The 14,409-nt window shown below is 40.6% G+C and overlaps 1 long non-coding RNA gene across 4 annotated transcripts in view; it reads right to left on the bottom strand.

The window, feature by feature from the left end:
* Positions 1–14,409, bottom strand: part of LOC138742819 (uncharacterized) — a 47,762-nt gene that overhangs the window by 26,040 nt on the left and 7,313 nt on the right. The window contains exon 3 of one of the 4 annotated variants that reach the window (XR_011344428.1): positions 11,685–11,796. The exons of the other annotated variants lie outside the window; for them this stretch is intronic. This is a non-coding gene — a long non-coding RNA (uncharacterized lncRNA). Of the gene's footprint in view, positions 1–11,684; positions 11,797–14,409 lie in introns of those variants that run through there. 4 annotated transcript variants of the gene reach the window in all.

Genomic DNA, 14,409 nt, shown 5'->3' with positions numbered 1-14,409 from the left:
TTGTTTATGTTTAATGCAGGTGCATTAGTTAGACATTGTAAAAGTATGCCTCAAGCAACTTCAACATAAAACTCCTGGATACCAGGAGTTTTACTGTACATACAAAAAGTTAAAATGGCTCGAACATTGCACCCTGAGGAATGTGACTGTTCATCTTCCTCCAGTGTAAATCCTAAGACCATTTGGATGTTACTTAGTCAAAATTTTATGCATGTTATCAAAATCTACTTCATGCCTTGAGAATTTATATTACTGATAATCCTATCTGGAGCACAGTATCAAAAGTATTTTTTTCAGAAATGTTTATGCACCACATTTAACTGCATTGCCTTCAATTCCATCCATTGCCTCTTAGGAATAAAGTATTACCAAACTGGTATGAAGTTACTGGCACTCACATCCACAGTGATGAAGTGTTTTGAGATATTGGTGTTGAGGCATAACAGCTCCTGTCAGAGTGGTGACATAGATCTGCTCCAATTTGTCAACTACAACAAGTCTATGGCAGAGACCTTCTAAATGGCTCTACACATACCCCCAGAACACCTAGATAACAAAGACACATACATCAGGATGATCTTTATTGACCACATTTCGACATTCAACATGATCATCCCCTCAAAACTGATTAGCAAACTTTAAGAACGGGGTCTCAATACACCACTGTGTAATTGAAACCTGGATTTTTTCACTTCAAGACTACCATCAGTGAGAATTGGTAAGAATATCTCCTCCATAATCTCTGTCATACCTGGGGCTGTATTATTTCCCCCCTGTTCTACTTGCTTTACACCCATGACTGTGTGGCTTGGTATGACAACAATACCATCTATAAATTTGCTGAGATACAATGGGCTGTATATAAAGGGGTGAGGAGGCAGAATACAGGAGAGAGATTGAAAGCTTGGCTGAATGGTGTATGAACAACAACTTCACACTCAGTGTCACCAATAACCAAGGAGCAGGTTGTGGACTTTAGGAAAGGAAAACCAGAGGTGTTTACATCCTGTGATCATTGGGAGATCAGAGGTGGAGAGGGTAAGCAAATTTAAATTCCTGCATGTCACTATCTTGAAGGACCTTTCCTAAACCCAACACATTAATGTAATCATGAAGGAAGAACGTCAGCACCTCCACTTCCTCAGGGGTTTGCGGAGGTTTGGTATGATGTCAAAAACCATGGCAAACTTTACAGATGTGTAGTGAAAAGTGTGGCTGACCGGCTGCACCACCATCGATAGCTCTGAGTGCAAAGCCCTGCACAAGGTAGTGGACACTGCCCAGTACATCACAGACAAAACTTTCCCCACCATCATTCTAGATTGAACTCTGCCATCAGAAAGCAGCAGCAATCATCAAGGATCCACACCAACCAGGACATGTCCTGTTCTTGCTTTGCCATCAGGAAAGAGCTGTAGGTGCCACAAGACTCACACCACCAGGTTCAGGGACAGCTGCTACCCCTCCAGCATCAGACTCCTCAACGACAAACTCAATCAGGGGCTCATCTAAGGACTTTTACATTGCAAATTATTTATTACTGATTTTTTTTCTCTGTATTGTATAGAAAATTTGATTATATTTCTTTCTTTGTTTACATTTTTCTTTTCTATCTATAACTTTTCTTCAGTACGGGTTTTTACAATACTGATGAGTCAAAATTCTATCTGGAAGATGGGATAATTAATCTCAGGACTGTATGTGATGTCACATCTGTACTATAAATCTGAACTTACTAATGTTTTTTTAAACTTTTAATAAATCTATACCGTCTCTCCTTAACTTCCCACTTTCGTCGAGTTTATTTAATTCCTGGATCAATGTTGTCACCTTGGATGTGAAACTGAGTGGGTTTAACCATGGCCAGTGTTTGTACGATTGCATAACATTTACTACTTTTCTATCATCTGCATAGTGCCGGTATTGAAACAGCACTGACATTAATTGTGATTTACTTCAAATATTTCTAGTCGAAGAATGTTTCAGATTCCAAACAATCTTTAGAAAAGGGTCTCACGATGTATCAGTGACTATGGCCAATGTTTGCATAACATTCACTACTTTGCATCATCTGCACAGTCCTTGTATCCAAACAGCATTGACAGGGTAAAGTCTGAAATCTTGAGCTTTCTTTTCATACTTTTCTCAAAATCCTACCTGTTCTGGTAACTATCTTACAATAGTACAAGTTGCACTAAGTTGGAAATGGCTTTAAATGGGCTATTTTTTCTCATTGCATTTAATAATCATCTTGCGTCCCTGCAAAATGTGGGTGTTTATATTCAATGATTATCTCTCCCACTTGCACCTTCACAATATGAATAATAAATTTCAATCTCTCTCCAATTCTATCAGATTCAGACCAATATATTTCCACCACTAAGTTTGGAATCACAGGGCAAACTTCTATTCTGGGCTGCTGGTCCCTTATGTAATGAATTGCAAGGATCCAAATGAATTGACCTGTGTAGAAAAAAAAACTGCTATTGCACTCTACCAGGATCCATTTTAACTGCAAATTTTTTTTTTGGAATTGAACTGAATTAATTATTGTCATGTGTACCAAGATGCACTTAAAAGCTTTCTTATGTGCTTTCCAGGCAAGTCATCTCTTATAGCATTTCACCCAATTGTAACAAATAAATAAAGGTTCCCATTATTATCATGTAATACCACATTTAAAATGTAACATACACAAAACTCTCTAACTTTTGTCTACCATAAGGCGGACAGAGCGCTGCCCCTTTGCCCAGCGCCCCTCACAGAAACCTACAGCACCTGGTGTTCCTAGGGCAGACCCCCTTCCAAGTATTGACCAGGCCTGAGCCTGCTTAGCTTCCAAGATCAGACAAACTCAGGCGTATTCAGGCTATTATGTGATAAATGGACAACAGTAGGGAGTCGTGTTGCTATATGTCAAGTAGTCCAGTATACAGAGAAAAGAACAAAGTAAAAAAACCATGCAGGATGCAGAGAAAAGAAGAGTTGAAAACACTGGAAGGGCAATATCTTTTGCTACAGAGAGATCCATTGAAGAATTGTTCTTAAATTTTTAAACACGTGTATCTTCTCCACTATGGGAAAGGGTAGTCAAGAATATGACTGGGTGAATCATGAAAAATTGCAGACACTGAGATTGTAGCAAAAACACAACAAAATGCTAACTCAGCCAGTCATTCAGTGTCCATAAAAAAAAAGATATATTGCCGATGTTTCAGGCCTGAGCCCTTAATATATCTGGGATGGAGCTCAAAATGTCATAAATTATTCACGTTATCATACATATCTGAATTATGAATTAAAAACTTGCTTCCACTGCCTCTACTTGTCGAGGGATGCCTACCCTGAAGAAGTTCTCCTTTGCTCTCCGTAGGGAGTTCTGTGGGATTCTCTCTCCCTGCTCCCCATCTGTAATCCCTGCTGCTCTTAAGCTTTATGACTATGTACTCACCCGGACTCGATTCCACAGCCATGTTGCCTTCCTCTCTACTCGCCCTGGCATGTGCCAATGAGATATTACCTCTGAGTTATGGATATTCCTCAAGTTCAGTGTGCACTGACTATTTGTAGTCAATGTTCAGGACCAGTAAAGTGTCTCAATGATGTAAAAAGTCAAGGAATTTCTGACTTTGCCAAAGTCAAGGACCTACAAGGCCAATCAGATAATTACTTTATCAGTTTCTTTTCCAGTGAACAATGTTGCTTTTATTTAAGTAGTCCATCTTGGGTACTTCTGACAATATTTGAATATAATCAATTTATTTCAATTAACATTCAAAAAAGGACACATTTTTGTCTAGTGATCACCACTGTTGGCATAGCAGTTAGTGCAACGCCTTCACAGCACCAGCAATCGGGACCGGACCATGGTTTGAATCCCGCGCTGTCTTTAAGGAGTTTGCATGTTCTATCCGTGTCTGTGCAGGTTTGCTCCAGGGCTCCGGTTTCCTCCTGCCATTCAAAAATGTATTGGGCGTGTTGGTTAATTGGGTGTAAATTAGACAGCATGGACTTGTGGGCTGAAATTCTGTATGTCTAAATATTTTTTAAATTAAAAATTTAAATTTAAAAATTAAGGGTCAGAATTAGGTTCTTTGTCAACTAGCAGAGAAAGGATGAGCCAAATGATCTTTCTCCAATATCATCAATGCTTTTGGGCTTTATAATTCCTTTAATATTTTGAACTTACAGTGGAATTATAATTGCAAATGCTGGAAGTCTGAAATAATAAATAAAAATACTGAAAACACTTGGCAGATTGATTGTATCGGTGGAAAATGAAATTGAGTTAATATTTTGGGTGTTGTTGAATGATTAAAGAACTGACTGCTTTTTATTTATGACCATAATCACTTGTTTTGTATGTTTATTATGGTCCAGGTGATGTGGAACAGAAGGCACATGATTGGAATCAGTTCATTCCTGGCAGTTTATGGCTGGTCACACAACTGCAACTTTCAATGTGGACAAGACAAAGGAGATGATCGTGGACTTTAGGGGGAACCAGGAAAGACCATGCACAACCACACATCAGAGTTAAGAGCACAAAGTTCCTTGGAGTTCACTTAACTAGTGACCTATCGTGGACAAACAACATTTCTTCACTTGTCAGGAAGGTGCAACAGGGACTGCATTTCCTGAGAAGATTGAAGCAGGCAAGGCCACCGGTCACCATCATGTCAACCTTCTAGAGGAGCTCTATCAAGAACATCCTGGATGGCTGTATCACAGTGTGGTACGGTTGCTGTAGAGAAATGGATCGGAAGTCAATCCACAGGACAATTCAAATGGCAGCGAGGATCACTGGAGTCTCCCTCCCTCTCCATCAATGTGATCCACTATGATCATTGTCTAAAGAGGGCACGCAAAATCATTGAGGACCCCTTCCATCCCGCACATAGCATCTTTCAGCTTCTCCCATTGGAAAAGAGATACAGGAGGATCAGAGCCAGCACCACCAGGCTGACAAATAGTTTCTTCCCAAGGGCAGTGAAGATGCTGAACAACCAAAGGAGCTGCTCACTCTAACCATCCGAGACCCTCATTTTTATGAAACAATATTAATTTATTTATTTGTATCTATGAATACTTATCCTGCATATATATTGTTTATCTGTATGTGTGTTATGTCTGGTTATGTGTCTGTGTTTTGCACCAAAGACCTAAGAACGAGGTTTTGTCGGGTTCCACCTGTATAACTGGATGACAATAGACTTGACAAGCTGCCCTCTTAAGTTTCAATGTGTATTGTGTGGCTGCCCCAAAGGGACACAATTTGCACTCCCTGGCATCTTTTTCACCTAGTCCTGATTTTCCAGTGCAGAGAACTCATTAGAATTCCTGAGAAGTCGGGTGACTGCCAAACTCCACTTTCTAAAAGCTCTCCATCCATCCTAGCAGTGCATACTTTACATTTCAATTCTGGGCCCACATTTTACAAGTGATATGTTTTTACAGTTCAGCTACTTATGCACAATATCAGCATAAAACCTCTCTAAAGTGTTGCTCAGAGTTTGGATATAACGGCTTTTGATTTACTGGATGTGCTATGGATCACCTCGGGGAGGCGGGTGAGGGTGAACACCAGAGCCTGTTAAATATATTTCACCTCTTTCTGGTGGACTAACCAGAGCTATTTATCCTAGATTCCCAGTCAGGGTTCCTGCAAATCACCATCTTTAAAAATATCACCATCTTGAAAAAAAATCATTAATATGCTTTTATCATTCATTAAGAAACTGTTTTGCTCATTTCCTGATGGCAGCTGTTCACAGTAGTTCCAGCTGTCACACCATTTCTGCTTTGATTTCTGGGAAGCAAATTGGACCCTGAAGTATACTCTCCATAGTATCTTCAGTCACCGGGCACAAAGGCTGCAATGGGAAAACAAGAAGTAAACACCACCACTAGTTGCTGAGTGTGTCCTAGGCTTGCCTGAAAACATCTGATCTTGAAAGCTAAGCAGGCTCATTCCTGGTCAGTACTTGGGATGGGAAACTGCTTAGAATTCCAAGACGGCAGGCAGTCAGGGGATCGTTTCATTGAGCACGTTTCCCTCTATCTGCTGCAATAATGGGGATCTCCCATTTTAATCCCACACCAGCATATCCTGCCCTTCATGTACTGCCAAACCAACATTACCCATAAATGGGAAGAACAACACCTAATATCCCGTCTGGGCACCTCCAACCACATGCCATTAACATCAATGTCTCCAGTTTCTGTTAAATCCCTGTCCTATCTCTCTTTCTTTCCTTCCTCTCCTTCTGTCTCATTTCGTCCAGTTGCCCATCCCTTTCCCACTCCACTCTGAGAGCTTTTTTTTCCCTCCTTTGCCCTCCCACCCATGATCTTGCCCCCTTCCCCTTCTTCCTTCATCTTCTCTCCTCTCCCCCCCCAACTATTTTTATTCAGGCACCTGGCTACTTTTTGTTCAGACCTTGATGAAGGGCAAAGGTCCAATATGTCGTTTACCCTTTGCTTCCTATAGAAGCTGCGAGACCTGCTGAGTTTCTCCAGAATATTTCAGTATTGGACCGAGATCTTCCTTTGTGTTCGGAGGAATGCGCATGACAATCAAAAATGCCAAAGACTTATTGGCTTAAAGCTTCCATACAGAGCATGTAAACAGGGCCTTCTGGCCAAACTGCCCATGCCCAAATAAACTTACATCCCCCTATGACTCCTGAAGGGTGGGCTGAAACCAGAGCACCCTGAGGAAACCCAGGCAGGGAGAACGTACAAACTCCTGACAGACAGTGCCGGACTCGTACCTGGGTTACTGGTGCTGTAACAGTGTTGTGTTAACCACTACACTAACTGTGACAATGCATTCTGATTGGATTTGTTAACCAGAACTCAGCAAAGTTTGCTGCACTGTGACTTCAAAAGAATAGATAAGGGTCTATGTTAAATGGCATCAAAGGGACAGATGAGGGCCTCTGTTGGATGGCTGTCATATAAAATTTTAGAGAAATAAAAACAAATGGGAAATGAGGGATTAAGATGGATGCAGCTTGACAGGATAATTTTTACAAAGGCTTGAGGGATGTTAGATTTCATAAAGCCTGCAGTGATAGAGATGCCATGTAACTGACAATTTTAAAAATGGTCAAATGCTATGTCCCTGTGCTGAGAACTTCCATGATCCAACACTGTCACACTATATATTGCAATAGGCAATGAATATAGAAGCAGGATGTCAGGCTGAGTGAGCCCCACGTTGACTTTGATGAACAGATTTGTTCCTTTAACAGAAAGACTGGTTTTTCCATGGTCATTCCCATTGGAATTGAGAAGAGTGTAAGGGAAATCCATAAATTTTAAATTTAGACATACAGCATGGAAACAGGCCATTTTGGCCCACGAGCCCGTGCCTCCAAATTATGTCCAATTCACCTGCAATCCACGGTACATTTTGAGCAGTGGGAGGAAACCGGAGCCTCTGGAGGAAACACACACAAAGGGAGAACATACAAACACCTTACAGACAGCGAGGGATTCGAACTCTGGTCCCAATCACCGGCACCATAACAGCATTGTGCTAACTGCTATTTTAACCATACTGCCCTACAAAGACCATTAAAATTCTGACAGGACGAGCCAGATTAAAAGCAAGACGAATGATCCTGATGTTGGGGAAGTCTTGGACAAGGGATCACAGTTTAAAGATAAGGGGAAGACATTTAGGACTGAAATGAGGAGAAATGCTGTAAAGTTGTGGAACTCCCTGTCACAGAAAGATGTTGAGGCAGATTGCTGAGGTTAGATATATTCAAATGGGTGTTTGATGTGGCGCTTGTAGCCAATGGGATTGAAGGTTAAGGGAAGAAATAAGAAATAAGATACCGAGGTTGCATGATCACCCATGGTCATATTGAATGCTGGTAAAGGACTGAAAGGCTGAATGGCCTTCCCCTGCACCCATTTTCTATGATCTACTAGGTTTGGTATTGTTCATATTACAATGGAATTATAGAGAGGACTCTGAGCAAACTATGATTACATCTAATCACTTACAAATCCAACAATGGTCAAAAAAGGTTACCATGACAACACTATTTGTGACCGAGCTCTGTCAAAAAGAGCAAAAACAAAATAGTTTGCTTAAAAAACATCAATTTTCCTCTGACAGATGGAACATTAATAACATAAGCCTTCTTATAATAACTAACTCCCAGTTGTTCATCGCATTATATTTGGTGATGTATTAATGGATTATGCAACAGTATCTTTGTTCTTATTTGTTAACAATGTGAAGGATGATTAGTGATGTTCAGATTATGTTTTTCTTCTGGGTCCAGCAACCTGGAGCCAACAATCAACTGAACTACATTGCGACACAATTAATCTCCTTGCTTCATTGGTTCCTATTTTTGATGTTCCTCTGAGGATAAAATTGTCCTTGCTATCTCCCTCATGCTGGTTTCAAAATGGAGACAGTTTAGTTTTCTTTCAAACATGGCTGTGACAATAGATTACAGGAAAATAACACGATTACTGCATGGTGTCAGCTGCGTTGGTTCATCTCATTGGTCAGAGGAACTCTGGGTGAATTAATGTGTACTGACCATAACCACACCAGCGGTGCGAGTATAAGGCAGCTTTCATAAACTAATCTGTACACTAAGAGGTCTTGTCTCTGCAAGACGAACCTGGAAGGCTAGACTGTAGCTCTGGACTGCTTTATAGACAAGGTCACCAGGATGACCCCTGGTGGCCGAGTGGTGTAATTACATATCACCACATAATGGTGACCAGTTGTGCTGAGTGTCAACTGCTGGGTCGAACGTGCTAACGATTCATCTATCAGGAAATCTTGGACGTTGGAATATTTCATAGTGCACTCCACTGCTGAATCCTCAATAAAACTGGCAATGGAGTAAAACTCTCTGAAAGGAGTAACTGGGCACATATTCCATCCAAGTATAAAGTAAAATCAGAATCAGAATCAGAATTAATTGTCATTAACATGTCACAAAATTTGTTATTTTGCAGCAGCGTTACAGGGCAAACGTTTATATAAACCGCCTTACAAAATAAATTTTTAAAAAAAAGTCCAAGTAAGAATGTTTCTGTGGTTCATTGTTCATTCAGGAATCTGATGGCAGAGGGGAACAAGCTGTCCTTTTGCCATTAAATGCTCATCTACAGGCTCCTATATCGTGTTATATGGCGAGCTCTCCACTGGCCACCGTGACAGAGGTGCACCAAAGAAAAGGTACAAGGACTGCCTAAAGAAATCTCTTGGTGCCTGCCACATTGACCACCGCCAGTGGGCTGATATCGCCTCAAACCATGCATCTTGGCGCCTCACAGTTTGGCGGGCAGCAACCTCCTTTGAAGAAGACCGCAGAGCCTACCTCACTGACAAAAGGCAAAGGAGGAAAAACCCAACACCCAACCCCAACCCACCAATTTTCCCCTGCAACCGCTGCAATCGTGTCTGCCTGTCCCGCATCGGACTTGTCAGCCACAAACGAGCCTGCAGCTGACGTGGACTTTTTACCCCCTCCATAAATCTCGTCCGCGAAGCCAAGCCAAAGAAGACAGGCTCCTATATCTTTTCCCAATGGAAACAATGGAACCAGATACAGATGAAAGTATCTTTTGTTCCACAGTTTCCATTTCTTCTTTACCTAACTTCTATTTTTTCTACCTGTCTCTCTAGCTCTCCCACCTTCTGTCCAATACTCTATCATTGCCCATTCCTGGCTTATCACCCCTTCTTACCCAAGTCTCAATAAAGGGTCCTGACCCGAAATGTGACTGATCATTTCCTCCCATGGAGGCTGCCTGACTCGCTGAGTTACTCTAGCAGATTACTGTTTGCTCAAGACTCCAGCAGCTCTGGATTTTGTGTTTTGCATGAATTGTACATGACCTGCCTCTAACGAAACCTTCCAGGGTGTTATAATTTGACAGCACGTAACACACTGGGGGAAACAACGGAAGGCTGGTGAAAGAGAGCATTCCAAGAAATGCTGTGGAGAAGTTAAGAAAGTTCACATGAGGCTACAGAATTAGTAGGATTTCTTATTTCCATTTAAGACCAAGCAGATGACCCACCCATTGCAGAAACCACACTTGATATTCCTATTCAATTCAATTAAATAATAATAAACCATACATGTTAATGATTTGGCATTTTACTCTGCTATTTATCACCTATGGAGTCAAAATTAAAATACAGTCATTCCCTGACATACGTCTGAGTTCTGTTTTGACCGACCGGTCGGATAACAAAATGGACATAAGTCAGACATATGTTAGCATGGCATGTAGTTTCCACTCTATCAGTCCCCATACAGATCCCATTGACTTGCTCTCTCCCGACAGCCTACTATCAGTCCCCACACTGATCCCACTGCCCCGCTCTCTCCTGAAGCCTGTTACCAGTCCTCACACTGATCCCTCTGTCCTGCTCTCTCCACACAGCCAACTGTACCTGTACAGCATTCTTTTATCCTGAAAACTGAGATGCTGTGTTGTACACAATGCTGGGATATTGTCTGATGACCACCATCACATGCATGCAGCCATTAGCACATGGGTGTATGACTGAGCGTAATTTTTATATTTACCTATATTTTTTTCTTTTTTTTATATAATTTATACAGTTCAGTATTTTTTGTAGTCATATGTACCAATGGCTGTAAGTTGCATAGATCGTAAGAAGGGGAGAGGCTGTATATTATTTTATGTGCATTGAAGCAGCGTTTCAACATTTTTCTCCATGATTGCTGCCTGACCTGTTGAGCTCTCCCACCAGTTTATTTTACTTTACCTCAATGTTGCATACTGATTCATTCATAGTCATGACATTATTGAGAGATAGATCACAGAAACAGACCCTTCAGCTCATCAAGTCCATGTTTTAATGATCACCCATTTACACTAATCCCACCGTAATTCTGGCTCATGTGGGCCTCAATTCGAAGCCTTAATATTTCCTCCCCTCACCCATAGTGGCTGGTCCATCCATTTGGTTCCTCCAGCAGATGGTTTGTGGCTCAGTATTGCAGCATCTACAGTCTCTTTATCTCCATAGCTAATTTTACTGAAACCCATCTCAGATTTCAGACATTATCAGAGTACATACATGACATCACATACAACACTAGGATTCCTTTTACTGCAGGCTTGGCAGAATTACCACTTATTGGTAGTGCAACAAAAAAATCTGTACACAAACTGACTGTACAATACAGAGAAAAAAACAAGAAAACCAATACAGAGCAAAAGTATGGTTGAGGAGTCTGAATGTGGTGGGGTAGCAGCTGTACCTGAACCTGGTGGTCCAAGTCTTGTGACACCCATACCTCTTTCCTGATGGTAGCAGCAAGAACAGAGCGTATGCTGGATGGCATGGATCCTTGATGATTGCTGCTGCTCTCCGTCGGCAGCGCTCCCTGTAGATGTTCTCATTGGTGGGGAGGGTTTTGCCTGTGATGTCTTGGGCTGTGACCATTACATTTTGGCCCATCTAGGTTGTTTTCTTCCATTGAATAAGTCATTAATGAAGTTATTGATAACCACCAGCTTCTTTCAATTTGACTAGGGCAAACCCAGACATGATGTCAAGTGGTGGAGAGCCTTGGGAACTATAAGGTCCAACAGTCATCCAAAACTCATTATACAGCATATGTTACATTGCTACCTTCTGAACGAACACTTACCATTTGGTGTTTCACTAAATATATACGAACTGTATCCATGGTGGTTGTTCCATATTTTGGCCACTCATACAGATTATTTCTTTTCAAGCACATCTTATATTCACTGTTGGTACAGTTTCTGTGGAGGTGATTTAGAATAAGGCATACTGGCATGTTAGAATAAGGAATAAGGCATGTTAAACCTGCATACTGATCCCACATAGTTTGTAAATAAATCAGGCAATGATTGATGCTAGGCATTTCAGCAGGCCTATAAATAGAGCATAATTTATATTGTGTTTCACTTCAATTGCCAGTACATAGGGGAATAATTCTATGTTCAATTCCTTTGAATTCTATAATTGCTTTAAAGTTAGTAACTACTTGGTTCAAAGAAAAAGAGGCATTCCAGGCTGCATGAGGCAAACGTCCACTTATAGGCAATAAGAATGGCTTCATCAAGAGATAATCACTATGGCAACCCTGACTGGAGCCAGCCTCTCCATTTCTCCGCCACCCTCCCAACAGCTTACAACCAACCTGCTTGCCTTCTCTCCCAATTCTGATGAAGGATTTCTGACTTGAAATATCCACTCTGTTCCTCTTTCCACTGGCCTTTCATTATTTTCTGCTTTTCGGGCGCTGGGGGAGGCCAATAGCCCTGCAGTGCTAATTGTGCCACCAAGAATCTAATTTTAAAACTTGCATTGTGGAAGAGCAAGAGAAGATCGAGTGAGGAATTAGCTCAAAGAAAAGAATGGGTTTGATTAAGAGAAACAGAGATCAATGTGAGTAGTCGATATATGGAGAGATAAGGAGCTCTCATCAGATTTGGAGAAACAATGAGGTGAAGTTTGTGGGAACATCGACTAATCCAGACACAAAGAGAAGAAGCTTATTAAACATTACGGAGAAAATTGGAGAGAAAATTGCACACTGTAGGAACAATTATTGTCACAAGCTACATTTAATCCATATTAACTTTTAACCACATTCCCAAATTGCAGTTTTAAGCAAAAAATTGTTTTTTGATCAACTTTATGCTAACACTTATCTTCTAATTGAATATAAAAACATAGTTGCAGTTCCAAAGGTCAGTCAAAATGACAAATTCAACTAATACAAAGGGCCTTTGTATTTCCTTCACCGTTTTTCAAATCATTGAAAATAAACTGAATCAGTGGGCACCTAGGAACCGGAAACAAAAGTTTGTGCCTTTATATTTTAGAAGCTGAAGCAAAATGTTACATGAAAAGATATATATTAAAGATTTTTCGTTTGTCTGTGTGAAAAAAGACAAAACTATGATTTATTATTCTGTACTTTTTTCATTACTTTTTTAAAGGAGGAAAAATGGACTGTTTCTATATTTTTCAAAGTTCCAACATCAGAATAATTTCTACAGGAGTCCTCTTGTGGTATTGTTCATGTAATGAATACGCAATGCAGAAGCAGATTATTCTGCTCAACCCGTCAAGGTTGTAATTTTTTTTTTTAATTCTCTGCACAAACTTCTTCCTTAGCTATGTTGAGCTTATTTTGAGCTACATTCAACAATGAGTTCAACATTTTCAGATATCCAGTCTTTCTGGCTTGAATCCGAACTGGCTATTTCTGATGAAATGTCCTCGGCCAAGACTGTGAGCTCCATTTTTCTGTCTCCATAGGTGCTGAAAATTTTTGATATTCTATCTTTTTACATTTAAATGTAGGCATACAGCTCAGTCACAGACCGCTCCGGCCCAAGAGTCCATGCTGCTCAAATACATTGATTAACCTTCAAAATCTTTTTAGAGGATGGAGAGAAACCAGAGCGCCCAGAGGAAAACGCGCAGACACAGGAAGAGTGTAAAAACTCCTCACAAGCAGCACCAGATGGGAAAACCTGGGTCACTGGCATTGTAATAGCATTGTGCCAACCGCTGCACTAACATAATTTCAGATTCCATCATTAACAATATTTTGCATTTCACATCATTTTCTATACACTATGTTTTAATTATTTTCTTCCACTTACATCTCAATCAGTTCAATGGTTTTCAAACTGGCCCCCTAAACTCACATTCCACCTTAAGTAATCCCTATACCATTGGTGCTCTGTGATTAGGAAGGGATTGCTTAAGCTGGTGTGTGAGTGGAAAGAAAAAGTCTGAAAACCACTGTTTTAATCGTACCTCATTGACTCATTATGTGCACGGTTTCACAACTCCAAAGGAAATGGGCCAATGACAGCTTTTCTCAAGCAAAACAATTGGGCAACCTTCTCTTCCCACTCACATACCAGCTTAAGCAATGGGACTGATGAGATCGCTCCAAGAGTGGGCAGAGGCTTGATGGGCTGATCTCTTGTAAGGACATGTGAAATGTGGAAGTGTGATGTCTTCAGATTCAGGTTCATTCTCACCACCTCTTAAGGATGTCCTTAATGGAGTGAAGATTAATGTCCATGATGGTGCTGGCCGAGTTTATAACCCTCTGTAGCCTTTTCTAATCTTGTGCACACCAGAGAGAGAAACAACATTTTAAACATTGCCTCCATTTCTCTAGAAGCAACCTGAAACATTGATTATATTTATTTTTCCATCAGTGCGACCTAACCATCCAACATCTTCTGTTTCCAATTCAAATTTCCAGCATTTACAATTTATTTATAATCATTGCTTATAATGGTAGAAAATGAAATTGAATATCAGCAATACTTCATTGGTAAAGATGCCTTGTTTCCTTTTACTTATTCATTTTCAGTCAATTT

Source organism: Narcine bancroftii, chromosome 9 (genome assembly GCF_036971445.1).
Source record: "Narcine bancroftii isolate sNarBan1 chromosome 9, sNarBan1.hap1, whole genome shotgun sequence".
NCBI classification, from domain to species: Eukaryota; Metazoa; Chordata; class Chondrichthyes; order Torpediniformes; family Narcinidae; genus Narcine; species Narcine bancroftii.
This window is presented reverse-complemented; position numbering and strand designations above follow the sequence as displayed.